Source organism: Rhipicephalus microplus, unplaced genomic scaffold (genome assembly GCF_043290135.1).
Source record: "Rhipicephalus microplus isolate Deutch F79 unplaced genomic scaffold, USDA_Rmic scaffold_14, whole genome shotgun sequence".
Classification (NCBI taxonomy): Eukaryota; Metazoa; Arthropoda; class Arachnida; order Ixodida; family Ixodidae; genus Rhipicephalus; species Rhipicephalus microplus.
The window spans coordinates 6,690,238-6,703,475 of record NW_027464587.1 but is presented as its reverse complement, the minus strand read 5'-3'; the positions used below and the strand labels follow the sequence as shown (position 1 = coordinate 6,703,475).

The 13,238-nt window shown below is 50.8% G+C and overlaps 1 non-coding gene across 1 annotated transcript; it reads right to left on the bottom strand.

The window, feature by feature from the left end:
* Positions 1-11,286: 11,286 nt before the first annotated feature.
* On the bottom strand, positions 11,287-11,360 carry TRNAN-GUU (transfer RNA asparagine (anticodon GUU)). The gene has a single exon. It is a non-coding gene; the product is annotated as a tRNA-Asn (tRNA).
* Positions 11,361-13,238: the final 1,878 nt, after the last annotated feature.

Here is a 13,238-nt window from a genome sequence, read left to right as displayed (position 1 = left end):
CCAATCTCACCACCGTCATATCATACCTTCAAAGCTATCAGCGCAATAAAAATAGCGACAAACCCCTCCCTGGAGAGCTCGAAACTCCAACCTTTCGGTTAACAGCCGATTGCGCTGGCCCATTGCGCCACGGAGACAGTCGTGCTCCACTCTCACCACCATCAGAACATATCTTCAAAGCTATCAGCCCAAAGAAAAAAAAGCGCCGCACCACCACCGGGTGGGCTCGAACCTCCAACCTTTCGGTTAACAGCCGATCGCGCTAGCCAATTGCGCCACGTAGACAGTCCTGCTCCACTCTCACCACCATCAGAACATATCTTCAAAGCTCCGACCTTTTGGTTAACAGCCGATCGCGCTAGCCAATTGCGCCACGGAGACAGTCCTGCTCCACTCTCACCACCATCAGAACATATCTTCAAAGCTATCGGCGCAAAGGAAAGAAGCAACACACCACTCCCGGGAGGGCTCAAAACTCCAACCTTTCGGTTAACAGCCGATCGCGCTAGCCAATTGCGCCTACGGAGACAGTCCTGCTCTACTCTCACCACCATCAGAACATATCTTCAAAGCTATCAGCCCAGAGATAAAAAGCGGCGCACCACCACCGGGTGGGCTCGAAACTTTAACCTTTCGGTTAACAGCCGATCGCGCTAGCCTATTGCGCCACGGAGACAGTCCTGCTCCACTCTCACCACCATCTAAACATATCTTCAAACTATCAGCCCAAAGTAAAAAAAGCGCCGCACCACCACCTGGTGGGCTCGACAATCCAAATTTTCGGTTAACAGCCGATCACGCTAGCCAATTGCGCCATGGAGACAGTCCTGCTCCACTCTCACCACCATCAGAACATATCTTCAAAGCTATCAGCCCACAGAAAAAAAGCGCCGCACAACCACCGGGTAGGCTCGAACCTCCAACTTTTCGGTTAACAGCCGATCGCGCTAGCCAATTGCGCCACGGAGACAGTCCTGCTCCACTCTCACCACCATAAGAACATATGTTCAACGCTATCAGCCCACAGAAAAAAAAGCGTCGCACCACCACCGGGTGGGCTCGAACCTACGACCTTTTGGTAAACAACCGATCGCGCTAGCCAATTGCGCCACGGAGACAGTCCTGCTCCACTCTCACCACCATCAGAACATATCTTCAAAGCTATCAGCCCAAAGAAAAAAAAGCGCCGCACCACCACCGGGTGGGCTCGAACCTCCGACCATATGGTTAACAGCCGATCGCGCTAGCCAATTGCGCCACGGAGACAGTCCTGCTCCACTCTCACCACCATCAGAACATATCTTCAAAGCTATCAGCCCACAGAAAAAAAAAGCGCCACACCACCACCGGGTGGGCTCGAACCTCTTGCGTTTCGGTTAACAGCCGATCGCGCTAGCCTATTGCGCCACGGAGACAGTCCTGCTCCACTCTCACCACCATCTAAACATATCTTCAAACTATCAGCCCAAAGTAAAAAAAGCGCCGCACCACCACCGGGATGGCTCGAACCTCCGACCTTTTGGTTAACAGCCGATCGCGCTAGCCAATTGCGCCACGGAGACAGTCCTGCTCCACTCTCACCACCATCAGAACATATCTTCAAAGCTATCAGCCCAAAGTAAAAAAAAGCGCCGCACCACCACCCGGTGGGTTCGACATCCAACTTTTCGGTTAACAGCGGATCACGCTAGCCAATTGCGCCATGGAGACAGTCCTGCTTAACTCTCACCACCATCAGAACATATCTTCAAAGCTATCAGCCCACAGAAAAAAAGTGCCGCACAACCACCGGGTAGGCTCGAACCTCCAACTTTTCGGTTAACAGCCGATCGCGCTAGCCAATTGCGCCACGGAGACAGTCCTGCTCCACTCTCACCACCATCAGAACATATGTTCAACGCTATCAGCCCACAGAAAAAAAAGCGCCGTACCTCCACCGGGTGGGCTCGAACCTCCGACCTTTTGGTTAACAGCCGATCGCGCTAGCCAATTGCGCCACGGAGACAGTCCTGCTCTACTCTCACCACCATCAGAACATATCTTCAAAGCTATCAGCCCAAAGAAAAAAAAGCACCGCACCACCACCGGGTGGGCTCGAAGATCCAACCTTTCGGTTAACAGCCGATCGCGCTAGCCAATTGCGCCACGGAGACAGTCGTGCTCCACTCTCACCACCATCAGAAAATATCTTCAAAGCTATCAGCCCACAGAAAAAAAAGCGCCGCACCACCACCGGGTGGGCTCGAACGCCCAACCTTTCGGTTAACAGCCGATCGCGCTAGCCAATTGCGCCACGGAGACAGTCGTGCTCCAATCTCACCACCGTCAGATAATACCTTCAAAGCTATCAGCGCAATGAAAAAAGCAACACACCCCTCCCGGCAGAGCTCGAAACTCCAACCATTCATTTAAGAGGCGATCGCGCTAGCCCATTGCGCCACGGGGACAGTCTTGCTCCCCACTCACCACCATCAGAACATATCTTCAAAGCTATCAGCCGAAAGAAAAAAAAGCGCCGCACCACCACCGGGTGGGCTCGAACCTCCAACATTTTAGTTAACAGCCGATCACGCTAGCCAACTGCGCCACAGAGACAGTCCTGCTCCACTCTCACCACCATCAGAACATATCTTCAAAGCTATCAGTCCAAAGAAAAAAAGCACCGCACCACCACCGGGTGGGCTCGAACCTCCGACTTTTTGGTTAACAGCCGATCGCGCTAGCCAATTGCGCCACGGAGACAGTCCTGCTCCAATCTCACCACAGTCAGATCATACCTTCAAAGCTATCAGCGCAATGAAAAAAGCAACACACCCCTCCCGGCAGAGCACGAAACTCCAACCATTCCGTTAACAGGCGATCGCGCTAGCCCATTGCGCCACACAGACAGTCTTGCTTCCCACTCACCACCATCAGAACATATCTTCAAAGCTATCAGCACAAAGAAAAAAAAAGCGCCGCACCACCACCGGGTGGGCTCGAACCTCCAACATTTTGGTTAACAGACGACCACGCTAGCCAATTGCGCCACAGAGACAGTCCTGTTCCACTCTCACCACCATCAGAACATATCTTCAAAGCTATCAGCCCAAAGAAAAAAAAGCGCCGCACCACCACCGGGTGGGCTCGAACCTCCGACCTTTTCGTTAACAGCCGATCGGGCTAGCCAATTGCGCCACGGAGACAGTCCTGCTCCACTCGCACCACCATCAGAAGATATCTTCAAAGCTATCAGCCCACAGAAAAAAAAGCGCCACACCACCACCGGGTGGGCTCGAACCTCCAACCTTTCGGTTAACAGCCGATCGCGCTAGCCAATTGCGCCACGGAGACAGTCGTGCTCCAATCTCACCACCGTCAGATCATACCTTCAAAGCTATCAGCGCAATGAAAAAAGCGACAAACCCTCCCGGGAGAGCTCGAAACTCCAACCTTTCGGTTAACAGCCGATTGCGCTGGCCCATTGCGCCACGGAGACAGTCTTGCTCCCTTCTCACCACCATCACAACATATCTTGAAAGCTATCAGCCCAAAGAAAAAAAGCGCCGCACCACCACCGGGTGGGCTCGAACCTCCAACCTTTCGCTTAACAGCCGATCGCGCTAGCCAATTGCGCCACGGAGACAGTCATGCTCCACTGTCACCACCATCAGAACATATCTTCAAAGCTATCAGCGCAAAGAAAAAAGCAACACACCCCTCCCGGGAGGGCTCGAACCTCCAACCTTTCGGTTAACAGCCGATCGCGCTAGCCAATTGCGCCACGGAGACAGTCGTGCTCCAATTTCACCACCGTCAGATCATACCTTCAAAGCTATCAGCGCAATGAAAAAAGCAACACACCCCTCCCGGCAGAGCTCGAAACTCCAACCATTCAGTTAACAGGCGATCGCGCTAGCCCATTGCGCCACGGAGACAGTGTTGCTCCCCACTCGCCACCATCAGAACATATCTTCAAAGCTATCAGCCCAAAGAAAAAAAAGCGCCGCACCACCACCGGGTGGGCTCGAACCTCCAACATTTTGGTTAACAGCCGATCACGCTAGCCAATTGCGCCACAGAGACAGTCCTGCTCCACTCTCACCACCATCAGAACATATCTTCAAAGCTATCAGCCCAAAGAAAAAAAAGCGCCGCACCACCACCGGGTGGGCTCGAACCTCCGACCATATGGTTAACAGCCGATCGCGCTAGCCAATTGCGCCACGGAGACAGTCCTGCTCCACTCTCACCACCATCAGAACATATCTTCAAAGCTATCAGCCCACAGAAAAAAAAGCGCCAAACCACCACCGGGTGGGCTCGAACCTCTTGCGTTTCGGTTAACAGCAGATCGCGCTAGCCAATTGCGCCACGTAGACAGTCCTGCTCCACTCTCACCACCATCAGAACATATCTTCAAAGCTATCAGCCCAAAGAAAAAAAAAAGGACCGCACCACCACCGGGTAGGCTCGAACCTCCAACCTTACGGTTAACAGCCAATCGCGCTAGCGAACTGCGCCACGGAGACAGTCCTGCTCCACTCTCACCACCATCAGAACATATCTTCAAAGCTATCGGCGCAAAGAAAAGAAGCAACACACCACTCCCGGGAGGGCTCGAAACTCCAACCTTTCGGTTAACAGCCGATCGCGCTAGCCAATTGCGCCTACGGAGACAGTCCTGCTCTACTCTCACCACCATCAGAACATATCTTCAAAGCTATCAGCCAAAAGATAAAAAGCGGCGCACCACCACCGGGTGGGCTCGAAACTCCAACCTTTCGGTTAACAGCCGATCGCGCTAGCCTATTGCGCCACGGAGACAGTCCTGCTCCACTCTCACCACCATCATAACATATCTTCAAACTATCAGCCCAAAGTAAAAAAAGCGCCGCACCACCACCTGGTGGGCTCGACAATCCAAATTTTCGGTTAACAGCCGATCACGCTAGCCAATTGCGCCATGGAGACAGTCCTGCTCCACTCTCACCACCATCAGAACATATCTTCAAAGCTATCAGCCCACAGAAAAAAAGCGCCGCACAACCACCGGGTAGGCTCGAACCTCCAACTTTTCGGTTAACAGCCGATCGCGCTAGCCAATTGCGCCACGGAGACAGTCCTGCTCCACTCTCACCACCATAAGAACATATGTTCAACGCTATCAGCCCACAGAAAAAAAAGCGTCGCACCACCACCGGGTGGGCTCGAACCTACGACCTTTTGGTAAACAACCGATCGCGCTAGCCAATTGCGCCACGGAGACAGTCCTGCTCCACTCTCACCACCATCAGAACATATCTTCAAAGCTATCAGCCCAAAGAAAAAAAAGCGCCGCACCACCACCGGGTGGGCTCGAACCTCCGACCATATGGTTAACAGCCGATCGCGCTAGCCAATTGCGCCACGGAGACAGTCCTGCTCCACTCTCACCACCATCAGAACATATCTTCAAAGCTATCAGCCCACAGAAAAAAAAAGCGCCACACCACCACCGGGTGGGCTCGAACCTCTTGCGTTTCGGTTAACAGCCGATCGCGCTAGCCAATTGCGCCACGTAGACTGTCCTGCTCCACTCTCACCACCATCAGAACATATCTTCAAAGCTATCAGCCCAAAGAAAAAAAAGCACCGCACCACCACCGGGTAGGCTCGAACCTCCAACCTTACGGTTAACAGCCAATCGCGCTAGCGAACTGCGCCACGGAGACAGTCCTGCTCCACTCTCACCACCATCAGAACATATCTTCAAAGCTATCGGCGCAAAGAAAAGAAGCAACACACCACTCCCGGGAGGGCTCGAAACTCCAACCTTTCGGTTAACAGCCGATCGCGCTAGCCAATTGCGCCTACGGAGACAGTCCTGCTCTACTCTTACCACCATCAGAACATATCTTCAAAGCTATCAGCCCAAAGATAAAAAGCGGCGCACCACCACCGGGTGGGCTCGAAACTCCAACCTTTCGGTTAACAGCCGATCGCGCTAGCCTATTGCGCCACGGAGACAGTCCTGCTCCACTCTCACCACCATCATAACATATCTTCAAACTATCAGCCCAAAGTAAAAAAAGCGCCGCTCCACCACCTGGTGGGCTCGACAATCCAAATTTTCGGTTAACAGCCGATCACGCTAGCCAATTGCGCCATGGAGACAGTCCTGCTCCACTCTCACCACCATCAGAACATATCTTCAAAGCTATCAGCCCACAGAAAAAAAGCGCCGCACAACCACCGGGTAGGCTCGAACCTCCAACTTTTCGGTTAACAGCCGATCGCGCTAGCCAATTGCGCCACGGAGACAGTCCTGCTCCACTCTCACCACCATTAGAACATATGTTCAACGCTATCAGCCCACAGAAAAAAAAAAGCGTCGCACCACCACCGGGTGGGCTCGAACCTACGACCTTTTGGTAAAACACCGATCGCGCTAGCCAATTGCGCCACGGAGACAGTCCTGCTCCACTCTCACCACCATCAGAACATATCTTCAAAGCTATAAGCCCAAAGAAAAAAAAGCGCCGCACCACCACCGGGTGGGCTCGAACCTCCGACCATATGGTTAACAGCCGATCGCGCTAGCCAATTGCGCCACGGAGACAGTCCTGCTCCACTCTCACCACCATCAGAACATATCTTCAAAGCTATCAGCCCACAGAAAAAAAAAGCGCCACACCACCACCGGGTGGGCTCGAACCTCTTGCGTTTCGGTTAACAGCCGATCGCGCTAGCCAATTGCGCCACGTAGACAGTCCTGCTCCACTCTCACCACCATCAGAACATATCTTCAAACCTATCAGCCCAAAGAAAAAAAAGCACCGCACCACCACCGGGTAGGCTCGAACCTCCAACCTTACGGTTAACAGCCAATCGCGCTAGCGAACTGCGCCACGGAGACAGTCCTGCTCCACTCTCACCACCATCAGAACATATCTTCAAAGCTATCGGCGCAAAGAAAAGAAGCAACACACCACTCCCGGGAGGGCTCGAAACTCCAACCTTTCGGTTAACAGCCGATCGCGCTAGCCAATTGCGCCTACGGAGACAGTCCTGCTCTACTCTTACCACCATCAGAACATATCTTCAAAGCTATCAGCCCAAAGATAAAAAGCGGCGCACCACCACCGGGTGGGCTCGAAACTCCAACCTTTCGGTTAACAGCCGATCGCGCTAGCCTATTGCGCCACGGAGACAGTCCTGCTCCACTCTCACCACCATCATAACATATCTTCAAACTATCAGCCCAAAGTAAAAAAAGCGCCGCTCCACCACCTGGTGGGCTCGACAATCCAAATTTTCGGTTAACAGCCGATCACGCTAGCCAATTGCGCCATGGAGACAGTCCTGCTCCACTCTCACCACCATCAGAACATATCTTCAAAGCTATCAGCCCACAGAAAAAAAGCGCCGCACAACCACCGGGTAGGCTCGAACCTCCAACTTTTCGGTTAACAGCCGATCGCGCTAGCCAATTGCGCCACGGAGACAGTCCTGCTCCACTCTCACCACCATTAGAACATATGTTCAACGCTATCAGCCCACAGAAAAAAAAGCGTCGCACCACCACCGGGTGGGCTCGAACCTCCGACCTTTTGGTTAACAACCGATCGCGCTAGCCAATTGCGCCACGGAGACAGTCCTGCTCCACTCTCACCACCATCAGAACATATCTTCAAAGCTATCAGCCCAAAGAAAAAAAAGCACCGCACCACCACCGGGTGGGCTCGAACCTCCAACCTTTCGGTTAACAGCCGATTACGCTAGCAAATTGCGCCACAGAGACAGTCCTGCTCAACTCTCACCACCATCAGAACATATCTTCAAAGCTATCAGCCCTCAGAAAAGAAGCGCCGCACAACCACCAGGTAGGCTCGAACCTCCAACTTTTCGGTTAACAGCCGATCGCGCTAGCCAATTGCGCCACGGAGACAGTCCTGCTCCACTCTCACCACCATCAGAACATATGTTCAACGCTATCAGCCCACAGAAAAAAAAGCGCCGCACCTCCACCGGGTGGGCTCGAACCTCCGACCTTTTGGTTAACAGCCGATCGCGCTAGCCAATTGCGCCAAGGAGACAGTCCTGCTCTACTCTCACCACCATCAGAACATTTTTATTTATTTATTTAATAATACTGTCAACCCTCCAAGAGGGTCATAACAGAGAGGACAATACAATTACATACATAAAAAATGTACAAGGTACATAAAGTTGCGTAACACTCGGCACTTCACAATGAAAACAGGTATTTCATTAATACAATTCAGAATACAAAATAACAATTCAAAATTCACTGACATATTCCAAAATAATGGACATGAGGTCGCTTACATCAAACTCAACAATCTCGTAAGTGTGCCTCTACAGCATTTTCGAAGTCGGTGACATTGTTTAAAACAACAATTGCGTTTGGTAGTTTGTTCCACATTTCTACGACATCCGGGAAGAAAGAATATCGAAACATGTCAGTATTTGTTTGGTATGGTTTTATGACGCAATCGTGGTTAGTTCGGGGATTTATTTTGCCTGGGGGGTGTAAATATTTGAACTTATCAATCTTAAGTTGCTCGTGAATTATTTGGAAGAATACCTTCAGCCTATATTTTTTTCTCCGCAGTTCAAGAGTATCTAAGTTGCATCTCTGTAACATCAGCGTGACCGATTCCTTTCTTCGGTATGATGAACAAATAAAACGCGCCGCCAGTCTTTGTATTCTTTCCAGCTTCTTCTTAAGGGTCGCTTGATGGGGACTCCAAACAACGGCTGAGTATTCTAGTATCGTCCTAATGAAGGTGGTGTATGCAATATGTTTTACGTCACGCGATGCATGTTCCAGTTTTTTCCTCAATATGTACAACTTTTGATAGGCTATCGTGCAAACGTTATCTATATGTTCAGTCCATGACAATTTTCGCGTAATTGTTACCCCGAGATACTTGAACTGTTGCGCATGCACCAACAAGTGTCCACCAATGCTGTACGGAAAGGAATGGATAGTTTTCCTTTTACTGATGTGTGTATATGTAGATTTAGAATAATTTATTGACATTTTCCATTTCCTACACCAATTATCTAACTTTTTCAAACAATTCTGAACTTTCAATTGGTCATCTAACTTGGTAATTGTGGCGTAGATTAGGCAGTCGTCTGCAAAAAGTTTAACTTGGACACCCTCTTCTGCCGCCACACTACTGATGTCATTGATATAGAGGAGAAACAATAGTGGTCCCCATACTGAGCCTTGGGGCACCCCTGAAAGTACAGCTAAAGGATCTGATACATGGCCATCCAGTTTTACTACCTGCGTACGGTTTGTTAAATATGCTTCTATCCATTTTATTACGAGCTCATTTATTCCTGCATTACGTAATTTGAAGATTAATTGGACATGGGGTACTTTATCGAACGCCTTCGCAAAATCCACGCAAACCACATCAACCTGTTGTCTTATATCTACAGCAGCCGCAAAATCATGGATTGTTTCTATTAACTGTGTCACGGTTGATAACCCGGTCCTGAAGCCATGTTGATAAGGATACAGCAAAGTGTTCTGATCTAGGAACCTGAGTATATGTTTTGCTATTATATGTTCGAACAGTTTGCAGGTAACTGAAGTAAGTGACACTGGACGGTAATTTGTAGCCTGTTTTCGGTTGCCTCCTTTAAATACAGGAATGACGAATGCGGTGCGCCAATCTTGTGGCAGTGAGTGCATTGTATATGTTTTTTGAAAGATGATAGTCAGATAATGTGACATCCATTCTGCATATCGTTTGAGGAATACAGTTGGTATACCGTCGGGACCGCTCGATTTTTTCGTGTCCAATTTGAGTAATTGTTGAAATACGCCTTCCCTAGCTATTTCGAGTGTTTCCATTGGAACAGTGGGAAGAATTCTTAAGGCTTCTTCCGTACTCGCTGTAGTTTCCAGTGGGTTAAATACAGACTGAAAAAAGTTGTTGAAATGGTTTGCTATCTCATCTTTTTTTCTTATAATGTTACTACCAACATGAATTTCATCAGCTGTTTCTTTCCTGTCGCTAAAATACCGCCAAAATTTCTGAGGTGAAGACCTGAGGAACTCACTGAGGTTTTTTTCAAAAAATGTTTGTTTAGATGTGGCCAAGGTACGCCTGAGTTCAGTTTTTAAATTTCTCAGAACCACTGGCGACGTGCTCCCCTTACGCAGTCTCTTAAGTTTCCTCTTCATATGAATTATATCTCGGGTGTCTTCATATCTTCAAAGCTATCAGCCCAAAGAAAAAAAAGCACCGCACCACCACCGGGTGGGCTCGAAGCTCCAACCTTTCGGTTAACAGCCGATCGCGCTAGCCAATTGCGCCACGGAGATAGTCGTGCTCCACTCTCACCACCATCAGAACATATCTTCAAAGCTATCAGCCCACAGAAAAAAAAAGCGCCGCACCACCACCGGGTGGGCTCGAACGCCCAACCTTTCGGTTAACAGCCGATCGCGCTAGCCAATTGCGCCACGGAGACAGTCGTGCTCCAATCTCACCACCGTCAGATAATACCTTCAAAGCTATCAGCGCAATGAAAAAAGCAACACACCCCTCCCGGCAGAGCTCGAAACTCCAACCATTCAGTTAAGAGGCGATCGCGCTAGCCCATTGCGCCACGGAGACAGTCTTGCTCCCCACTCACCACCATCAGAACATATCTTCAAAGCTATCAGCCCAAAGAAAAAAAAGCGCCGCACCACCACCGGGTGGGCTCGAACCTCCAACATTTTGGTTAACAGCCGATCACGCTAGCCAATTGCGCCACAGAGACAGTCCTGCTCCACTCTCACCACTATCAGAACATATCTTCAAAGCTATCAGCCCAAAGTAAAAAAAGCACCGCACCACCACCGGGTGGGCTCGAACCTCCGACCTTTTGGTTAACAGCCGATCGCGCTAGCCAATTGCGCCACGGAGACAGTCCTGCTCCAATCTCACCACCGTCAGATCATACCTTCAAAGCTATCAGCGCAAAGAAAAAAGCAACACACCACTCTGGGAGGGTTCGAACCTCCAACCTTTCGGTTAACAGCCGATCGCGCTAGCCAATTGCGCCACGAAGACAGTCCTGCTCCACTCTCACCACCATCAGAACACATCTTCAAAGCTATTACCGCAAAGAAAAAAGCAACACACCACACCCGTGAGGGCTCGAAACTCCGACCTTTCGGTTAACAGCCGATTGCGCTGGCCCATTGCGCCACGGAGACAGTCTTGCTTCCCTCTCACCACCATCAGAACATATCTTCAAAGCTATCAGCCCAAAGAAAAAAAAGCGCCGCACCACCACCGGGAGGGCTCGAACCTCCAACCTTTCGGTTAACAGCCGAACGCGCTAGCCAATTGCGCCACGGAGACAGTCATGCTCCACTGTCCCCACCATCAGAACATATCTTCAAAGCTATCAGCGCAAAGAAAAAAGCAACACACCACTCCCGGGAGGGCTCGAACCTCCAACCTTTCGGTTAACAGCCGATCGCGCTAGCCAATTGCGCCACGGAGACAGTCGTGCTCCAATTTCACCACCGTCAGATCATACCTTCAAAGCTATCAGCGCAATGAAAAAAGCAACACACCCCTCCCGGCAGAGCTCGAAACTCCATTCATTCAGTTAACAGGCGATCGCGCTAGCCCATTGCGCCACGGAGACAGTCTTGCTCCCCACTCACCACCATCAGAACATATCTTCAAAGCTATCAGCCCAAAAAAAAAAAGCGCCGCACCACCACCGGGTGGGCTCGAACCTCCAACATTTTGGTTAACAGCCGATCACGCTAGCCAATTGCGCCACAGAGACAGTCCTGCTCCACTCTCACCACCATCAGAACATATCTTCAAAGCTATCAGCCCAAAGAAAAAAAAAGCGCCGCACCACCACCGGGTGGGCTCGAACCTCCGACCATATGGTTAACAGCCGATCGCGCTAGCCAATTGCGCCACGGAGACAGTCATGCTCCACTGTCCCCACCATCAGAACATATCTTCAAAGCTATCAGCGCAAAAAAAAGCAACACACCACTCCCGGGAAGGCTCGAACCTCCAACCTTTCGGTTAACAGCCGATCGCGCTAGCCAATTGCGCCACGGAGACAGTCGTGCTCCAATTTCACCACCGTCAGATCATACCTTCAAAGCTATCAGCGCAATGAAAAAAGCAACACACCCCTCCCGGCAGAGCTCGAAACTCCAATCATTCAGTTAACAGGCGATCGCGCTAGCCCATTGCGCCACGGAGACAGTCTTGCTCCCCACTCACCACCATCAGAACATATCTTCAAAGCTATCAGCCCAAAGAAAAAAAAGCGCCGCACCACCACCGGGTGGGCTCGAACCTCCAACATTTTGGTTAACAGCCGATCACGCTAGCCAATTGCGCCACAGAGACAGTCCTGCTCCACTCTCACCACCATCAGAACATATCTTCAAAGCTATCAGCCCAAAGAAAAAAAAGCGCCGCACCACCACCGGGTGGGCTCGAACCTCCGACCATATGGTTAACAGCCGATCGCGCTAGCCAATTTCGCCACGGAGACAGTCCTGCTCCACTCTCACCACCATCAGAACATATCTTCAAAGCTATCAGCCCACAGAAAAAAAAGCGCCACACCACCACCGGGTGGGCTCGAACGTCTTGCGTTTCGGTTAACAGCCGATCGCGCTAGCCAATTGCGCCACGTAGACAGTCCTGCTCCACTCTCACCACCATCATAACATATCTTCAAAGCTATCAGCCCAAAGAAAAAAAAGCACCGCACCACCACCGGGTAGGCTCGAACCTCCAACCTTTCGGTTAACAGCCGATCGCGCTAGCGAACTGCGCCACGGAGACAGTCCTGCTCCACTCTCACCACCATCAGAACATATCTTCAAAGCTATCGGCGCAAAGGAAAGTAGCAACACACCACTCCCGGGAGGGCTCAAAACTCCAACCTTTCGGTTAACAGCCGATCGCGCTAGCCAATTGCGCCTACGGAGACAGTCCTGCTCTACTCTCACCACCATCAGAACATATCTTCAAAGCTATCAGCCCAAAGATAAAAAGCGGCGCACCACCACCGGGTGGGCTCGAACCTCCGACCTTTTGGTTAACAGCCGATCGCGCTAGCCAATTGCGCCACGGAGACAGTCCTGCTCCAATCTCACCACCGTCAGATCATACCTTCAAAGCTATCAGCGCAAAGAAAAAAGCAACACACCACTCTGGGAGGGTTCGAACCTCCAACCTTTCGGTTAACAG